Consider the following 8758-nt stretch of genomic DNA (forward strand, 5'->3'; position numbering starts at 1 on the left):
AAGACTATTTATCCTGTGCTGAAAGAGGACTTTTGACTGGACTAATTGATAACATGAAATAATGTATATACAATATGACAAACTAAAGGAGAAAGGAGCAATGCATCTCAGAGGCCACAGGGGCTGAAGAAAACAGCTGAACTTGAAACTGGATGGATTGTGTGCTAGTCTGAGCTCTCTTTTTTTTAAGCACCTGCATCAGTAATTTGGGCGTGATAGTTCCTTCAGTAAAAGATAGCAGATTATAAAGTCCTAGTTGTTAAGGTCAACTTTCTATGTGGAAAACATGTTCCCTTACTAGGAAATTGTTAGCAATCTTAGCTCATGTTGACGACTGAAGGACTGACAAACAGCTGTATTTGATTTCTGAGCACACCAGGGAAGAAAGCAACTGGCACATGGACATCTAGATGGAAGTGAGCTTCATGTAAAAAATACTTTCATAAAATATTTTTAGTGGTAATATTATTTAGATAATTGTGGCTTTACAAACTCCTTAATAAAGTTACACAAAAAATTATGGAAACATTAGATAGCTACTTGTGTTACTAGACCCAGAAATAACAATGTTACTATTTACATATCTCCATAAATTTTATAAAATATGTTTTCTTATGTCATATTATTTTTAACTAACCACAATTTTCCAATAGAAAAGGTTTGGTATTATTCCATTTAGAATTTGGGAAGCAGGTTTCTGAGTGATTTCTTTAAACAGGCCACATATTCCAAGTGTTTGAAAACCACTGCTATAGTGAAATGATTTTCTTTTTGTCTAGGTCTCACATGCTCCTAAGTTTCTTGCGTTGTAAAATAATAAGCTTAGTAGTAGTAAGTCAGCTTTGTCCTGTTATAAATATCCATCATATTATTTTTTTAATTTATTGTTTTTAAAGTGAGAGAGGAAGAGAAACAGAAAAAGAGATAGACAAAGAGAAACATCGATTCGTTGCTCCATTCATTTATGCATTCATCCATTGATTCTTGTGTGCGCCCTGCTCAAGTACCAAACCCACAATCTTGGTGTATCAGGATGATGCTCTAACTACCTGGCTAGGGCTCCATTATAATATTTTTTGTCCTGAGATGTAAAAGTACTGGATCCCATTACATGCAATACAAATACATAGGTTACGGTTCAGTATAAGGAGGTCAGTATCTGATAGCATCCATTAGAAATTTTGGCTGTGAGAACTAGAATAATAAAATTTTAAGGCTTTTATCTTATAACATCATAAAAATGTATACTTACAGAGAATGTGCACTAGGATAAGTTTTATGAAATAGCAAGCCTGCCGCTGCACATATCCCAGTGGTGATGACATCTTCTATATAACTGGTATGAGTGTGTCCTTGCCTAAATGTCTAATCTATGCAAGCTACTCACTATGTATGAGGTGGGCAATTTGGAAGTGATGTGAAGTGTTCAAGGGTACCAGAACATGCTGATGCACTGAGGCAGCATTAAAGCTTGAAGCCTTTTCCAAAGATGCACAGTTTACTCCATGATACTGTTTTGATGGGCTTGGCAAATTTTCCCAGTGCCCAGTAGAGGGTTTATTTCCCAGTAATGGGTTGCTTTTCTCCATCTTGCTTTGAAAACCTCTGGCAGGGTGCAGACTGACAGACATGAGCCTGCTTCTGCCATGGCTCTGAGGAGGCCATCTTGGTCTTGGCCTTGCCCTTCATGACAGAGGTTACCTCCTCAGCTAGCTCTCAGCTGCTAGGTCTATCTTCCAGGAATGTAGCACATTTGGCTATTAAATGGTCTCTATTGCTATAATGCTGCAGTGTTTCTTTCTAGATAAACCCTGGACTTGTTTCATGCACACACTTCTGTTTAAGAATGTATACATGGCCTCTAGAACTCCTCCAGGCCCTCTGTAAATATCCCACAGAAGAGGGGGGTTTCTCTGGGAATTCTGACTCTAGTTCTTAAATTTAAATATGAAGCCAAGTAATTCTGTCTGCATCTAGGAGTCAATTTGCATCATCTTGCAAAAAATTAGCCACTTTTAATAAACCTTACCTGAGGATATGTTTATTGATTTTTAGAGAGAGAGGAAAGGGGAGAGAAAGAGAAACATGGATTGGTTGCCTCCCATGATCAGGGATTGAACCCACAACCTAGGTATGTGTCCTGACCAGAGATCAAACCTACAACCTTTTGGTGTATAGGATGATGCTGCAAACTGAACCACCAAGCCAGAACAAAAAAAAATTAGCTATTTGTAATGATGCAGCTCTCAGAGGTGAAATGGAATAGCATATGTTGATAGAAATATAGAAAAAAAAGAATATACATAGTGTAAGCAAAACATACTGCAACACACATTAAAATGATGTATAGAAAATAGTCTGTCATTTATTAAAAATATTTTAGGCTAAGATCTATAGGGGAAAAAAGCAAACCAAAAAAAGGAGAGTCTAGCAGCCAACTATATCTTGGTGTTCAGCACTAAACTGAAAAACCTTGTATGGTTGTGATGTAAATATTTCTGATAGCTGAGGTTCTGGTGAGTGCGGACTGCAGAAAGCTGAAAGCCTCACCACTGTATCCCCAGCATGGTCCCCACTTATGTTCAAGCTGGAAAGAGGTTTGCTAACCTCACTCCCTATTTTCTGATTCTGGTGGGAGGAAGCTTATGGAGTGACACAGGCAGAAGCAGACTTATGCTCCCTGTGCTACATGAGACCAAGAATTTGTCTTAATTATTAGAGTAGCAACTCAGGAGAGGAGAATTATTCTAGTGCTGTTTGAATACATCAAAATAGGTGGATAGTAATAATCTTGAATCAGAAAACTTGATTCAGACCAAGTATCTGAGGCTCATATTCAATAGTAAAGGCAAGAGAAGCTTGCAGCAAATTTTTGAGCAATGAAAAGAGGGTCATGACTTACCTGGTTCTCATGAGAAAAATGACCTTTCTAATTTGGGGAGTTAGTGAAAATGAGATATAATTAGATCCTTATCTCATCAATGAATATGTACACAACTAGGGAAAATATATTCTCATATTTTATACAAAGTAACAATAATGAACATTTACTGAATTTTTATTACGTGACAGGCATTATTCTGGGATTCTTTTCCATGCAACTTTATTCTGACGCAGATCTATGGGTCAGGTACTACTATTGATTGCACTTTACACATAATAAAACTAAGGCTCAGAGAGGTTACTTTGCCCAAGATTAGTAATGGAGCCAGGACTCAAACCTAGACACGTCACCTCCAAATCCCCGATTCTTAACTGTCATACTGTAGAGAACTGTACATTTACATGTGCTTGAAATACTCTAATCCAAAAAATAAAAACCGATGAACTGAAAAAATGCTGGTAGAAAACAGGCATTTGGAATAAGTCTTTCTAGAAGCACTACAAAATCTTGAGAATGGTTAGATATACATTTAGACATAAATTTTTAATAACATATATTTTAATTTATGAAAATAGGAAATCATGTGAGGTCTTTGGTGATAATTTCACATAAAGAACAGAGTTCAGAACTAATTTTTTTGGTGTGGAATATATGATTATTATTTCAAGCTTGTCTGCACATTGACTCACATGCAGAACTTAAAAGAATTTATGAATGTCTGAGTCTCACTCCAAAGATTTTCACTAATTTGGTGCCAGGGGTGGTCTGGCCAACGGGATTTATGCAAGCTTCCTGGGCGGCATCTACTGCAAAAGTTCATGACTTGACTTATGGCCAGATTTGTGACACGGCCCAAGCACTCAGGATGGAGTCAGGCTGACCTGCGTTTGAATTCATAAACCCACACGTGTGAATTGTGATTCTGGGGGACTCACTTTCACTTCTTAAGACTGAGTTTTTCTCATACATACAATGGGGATAATAAAAGCAGCTAACTCTGGATTTGTAAAATGCATATATATATCTCTGGACATTACATACATGTTTCTTAGCATAGTGATTGGCATGTCACGAACACACTATACATTTCCGTATTTTTTTAAAGACAGAAAGAAGATCATAGGTGATATTTCCCCCAAGTCCCCTATAAATTGTGAGACAATTATGTAAAATATCAATAAAGTGGAGCTTTTCTAATCTGAATTTAATGGTTTATTTGATAACTTTGGATATCATTATCTATCATCTATCTATCTATAATATCTAGCTTTTTAGATTTTTTAGAGCAGAAGTTCATCCTCATTTGCTCAGAACTCATATTCCAGGGCAGAGTAGAGAGTCAAAGAGCATGCAAATGTGAAAAAGGAAGCTTTTTATCCTCTTTTTTTACATTTCCCCCCACTAAAGGTCCTTTTGATGACCTTGATTCCTGGAGCAGGCATTTGATTTGATGACATGTTAGTCACATCAGTCATTGCCCTAGGAGGCACCGAACCACAAGTCATTCTATCTTTCTGTGAGGTCTTATACTGACTCCTGACTTAGCTCTAACATCTGCTTTTCTGATTCTGCTTAATTCCCTATTCCCTGGTTCATAACCATGACCATATGAAGGTTTCGTGTTCATGCCTGCCATAGCTACTGTTCCCAAGTGCTGTAGAACATGAGCACTCGGGAAACAGCACTTGGGGGCACAAGCAAGTGCTTCAGGACATGCTGGAGTTACTGCAAATATCTTGGCTACTGGCCTTCTTCACTGGACCAGAAACATTTAAGAATGTACCAAGCTCTTCATTTTATCCCAATTAAGCAAGCATGCTTAAAAGGGGCTTGTTATGTACTTCCTTTCTTATTAAGTAATATGATAAGACTGTAGTGTAGATGATGTTTAGACAGGCAATAGAGAAACCATCTTTTAAATCTAAAGTATAAATACATATTTGCTTTTTAAAAATCATAATTGTTAATGTTTTAAAAGAAGCATTTTTAACTTAGTTGTTATGCGAAGGCTGAATTCCATGCATTCTCTGTGTAGTATATCAATAAATTGATAGAGCGTAACAAACTTGTGTGGTTGATGTTATTATATCTCAAGTTTACAGCTAAAGAAGCCAAAGACAGCCAACTAGAAATTAGTAAAGGTAAGATTTAAAGGCAGAAAACCTGGTTCCAGAAGAATGGGGTAATATCCTGGTAATAATAAATAGCAAAGGTTTACAAACACAGTAATGCCCTTTCTAACGGTGTGCAACAAATCCCTTTCATTTTTTCCTGGCATTTGAACACTGTCAAATGATAATATTGGGCTTGTTATTTCTTTATTTAACTCTGTTAAGAGATGCCTTTAACAAGGGCATTTTGGTCATTAAATTATCAATAATTAAAGCTTTCTTAATTTACAAAATAAGCAATCTGAACCAATGCTTCTCTGATTTAGTAGGTATATATACATTTTTGGGGGGAGTTGGTGAGTTGCCTTTTAATTTTGAAATTTTTTTCCCTTGAGGGGGCCTGTTCAATTAGAGAATTGTCTCTGAAGTAAACTTCTACCTTTACTTCTTCCTTTTCCTAGTGGCTATTCAACATCTCAAAATTTTTTTCTGATTGCCTTAAAAAAATGAAAATCCTGAGTTTTGTCAACTTTTACAATGAACTACTTAAATTGGAATTAGTGATAAATGCATTTATAAGAAGTTTTAAAAGGCTCTAATTAATATTTACCTAGAAACATCCTAGATAGAGCAACCTTGTCCCAGCTTGGATCTCTCTTTGTTAGTAGGCAATTATTACCTAGTTATCACCAGTCCTAACCAAAAATGCACATGAAATAAACCACATTAATTTAATAACCCAAAGTCCTAGGCTTTTTTCAAAGTGTACATGCAGAAATTCCACATGGCTCCCTCAGGTACTTCTGTGGGCCCACAGGTGTGTACTGTGGGAATTCACACACCTGTCATCATCTTCAACACCAGAGGCTTCTCTGAATTTTTGCCCTTTTGTTCCGATTCCTCTGTGAAGCTGCTAGAAGCACCAATGTGGATGGTGGCAAACAGCATATTGAGGACATTTTAAGAACAGCAAAGTGCACAGCAAGGGTACTGTCTGGGGATGTGTCCAAAGCTGCCCATCTTTGTAGGGCTGATGTGCTGGGTCCTGGGTAGGCAAGGAGGAATCACCATCTCAACAATTTTGCAGTGGTGTGTCACCTCTGTTCAGAACAGCAATATTTCTGCTCATTCTCTTAGAAAGTGGCAGCTCTCTTCCGCCCTGCGTCATTTTCCATAGAGGGTGTAGAGCTAGTCCATGTGACTGGCCAGATGCCCTGCAATAGTTTTCATTTCTCTTCATCAGCTCTTTCTGCCCTGGATCCCTTTCTAAAAACTAATACTAAAACTCTCTCTCTAAACCTCTGCTGAATCCATACCACCTTGTCCTCACTCAGAAGTGCTTGGAACTGGAGTGACAGTTACACAGCTACACTCAGCAGAAACATTTTTCCAGGATTTACATCTATTTATTTTTCCATGGCTGAGAACATTTTGATTCCCCCAAATCATGACTCACTTCTTTTGGGGAATAATTAGAAAAAGAGAGAAACTGGAAATAAGAAAGGGAAGTAAAATAGAAAACAGATTAATAGTAGAGGATCTTGCAATAGAGTTTAGGAGTTATAAAGGTCAAGAATGTTAGAGCTGTACTCCTGAGATTATTGGAAAAATTGAACTTAAGATGTTCTGTGGAAAGGCAGACTGTGAACAAACCCTTTGGTCAAAAGTCACTGTTGGCTGAGCTAAGCTTCTATAACCCCATGTGTCAGGAGACAGATGTTGAAAATACCTTTCTAGGATAGCTGAATATATTAAGTAAAGATTCCCTCAAATTGTTGTCTCAAACAAATTTTGTCAATTTCCAGCACTATAGGGAAATTAGAGGATTGCAATAACTCTGGACTGTATATCAAATAGCCATTAACATTTGGATGAAAGCTTACTTCCTGGAAAATAAAAAAAGCCTTTTAAGCATATGCATTTTCTGCAACTAAAAGTAAAATATCTTGCTGAAGTTTTGGTGAGAGAAAACTCAAGCTATTATCTAGTAAACCAAGGAATAGTGAATAGAAATGAATTTTAATGTGTTAATAAGTTGAGTTCTGTAATACATATTGTATATTTTACTTTATAAAATATTTTTATTTTGTGATCATGAAAATCACTCCTTGTATGTAACTTTGATCCCTTAAATCCTGTTTCCTCCAGATGCTCTTGTCTTTCTTGTTAAATAAGACCAAGTCTGCTTTTTTTCCTCCATACATTCATCTTCATAAGGTGAATGACTAGCTACAAGGTTTTATAAGATTTAAAGATTTTTCTCCTTTTGAATTACAAAGTGTTATATTTTTGTGAGTTTAATAAAAATTCCACTATTATCAAGAAACCCTTTTTTTCTGTTATTGAAGAATCTGAAATATTGGTCTCCATTATGCTTCACGTGTCATAGGGGAACAGTGATAAAAGACACAGTGTGTCAGGATCAGTGGAAAGTCTCCTCACTGGCCCTGACTGCTGTGGCTAAGTGGATTGGGTGTCATCCTGCAAAACAAAAGGTCACTGGTTCGATTCCCAGTCAGAACACAGTCCTGGGTTGCAGGCCAGGTCATGGGTGAGGGCATTCGAGAAGCAATAGATGGATGTTTTCTCCCCATCTCTTTTTCCCTCCCTTATCCTCTCCCTTAAAAAAAGATAAATAAAATTTAAAAAAAAGCAAAAGAAAGAAAACTTCCTCACCTACTTGTAAGAGGGTATGAGATTTGGGAGAGAGAAGGAACCCAACTGCATTCCACCTCGCTCATTCCCAATGGTTGGGAAGAGAGGTCATTTTACCTAGGGCTTGGGTGTTAATAGGAGCTCAGAAAGTATCCAGCCAGGTACTATAAAAATAGAAACATTTACTGAAGAAGATATAAGATACAAGAAACATGTCTTGTGCACAGGACAATGACACCTCAGACCCCTTTAAAATTATGACCTTCTTGAGGAAATATGGTTCACTGGTGGAGGTTTGAATATATACCAGAGCAGATGTTCCTTCTGCTCTGGTAACAGAAGCTGTGAAATGAATTTTGTCATACACATTTCATGCCAAGATCCTATGTGAAAATCTCAGACACAGTAGTTTTTAGAATCCCCAGATCAGCTTCTAGTTCTTGCACCATCAGTCATCAGTCTGTGGTGATTGCAGCCTGTACACATTCAAAACTCTTGGGTGCTCTGCTTGCTGCAGGCCTTCTGGAACATGGATTATTTTCAACAGATTCTTGACCATCTTTGAAGCATTTCTGCCACACCTTATTAGTACTGCACTCATCGTGTCATTGCCAAAGCCTCCTGAATCACTGAATAATTTCCTGAATCATTGAACATGGAGAAATGTTCAAGCTTAACACAAAATTTGATGCAGATTTGTCGGTTTACTTGCTCAGTCAGTTTGAATGCAATCACCACACAGTACACATGCTCACTCAACAGTGTCTACTGCACCCACTGACTAGTACAGTGAAATCATCATTGTTCACACATGCAGTGTGTGTGTGTGTGTGTGTGTAATATATTATATATATGTCTTAATCCTGACCTGAGAATATGTTTATTAATTTTAGAGAGAGAGGGAGGGGAAGAGAGAGAGGAACACTGATGTGAGAGAGAAACATAAATTGGTTGCCTCCATGTGTACCCCAGAGGATCAAACCTTAGGTAAGTGCTATGACCAGGAATTGAACCACTGACTTTTTGGTTTCCAGGGTGATACTCTAACAGTCACATTGGCCAGGGCAGGAGTATATCTTTTTTTTTTTCATGTGAAGAGTAGAGAGCC

The sequence above is a fragment of the Artibeus jamaicensis genome, unplaced genomic scaffold, assembly GCF_021234435.1.
Source record: "Artibeus jamaicensis isolate MK-2021 breed Jamaican fruit bat unplaced genomic scaffold, CSHL_Jam_final contig_466, whole genome shotgun sequence".
Taxonomy (NCBI): domain Eukaryota; kingdom Metazoa; phylum Chordata; class Mammalia; order Chiroptera; family Phyllostomidae; genus Artibeus; species Artibeus jamaicensis.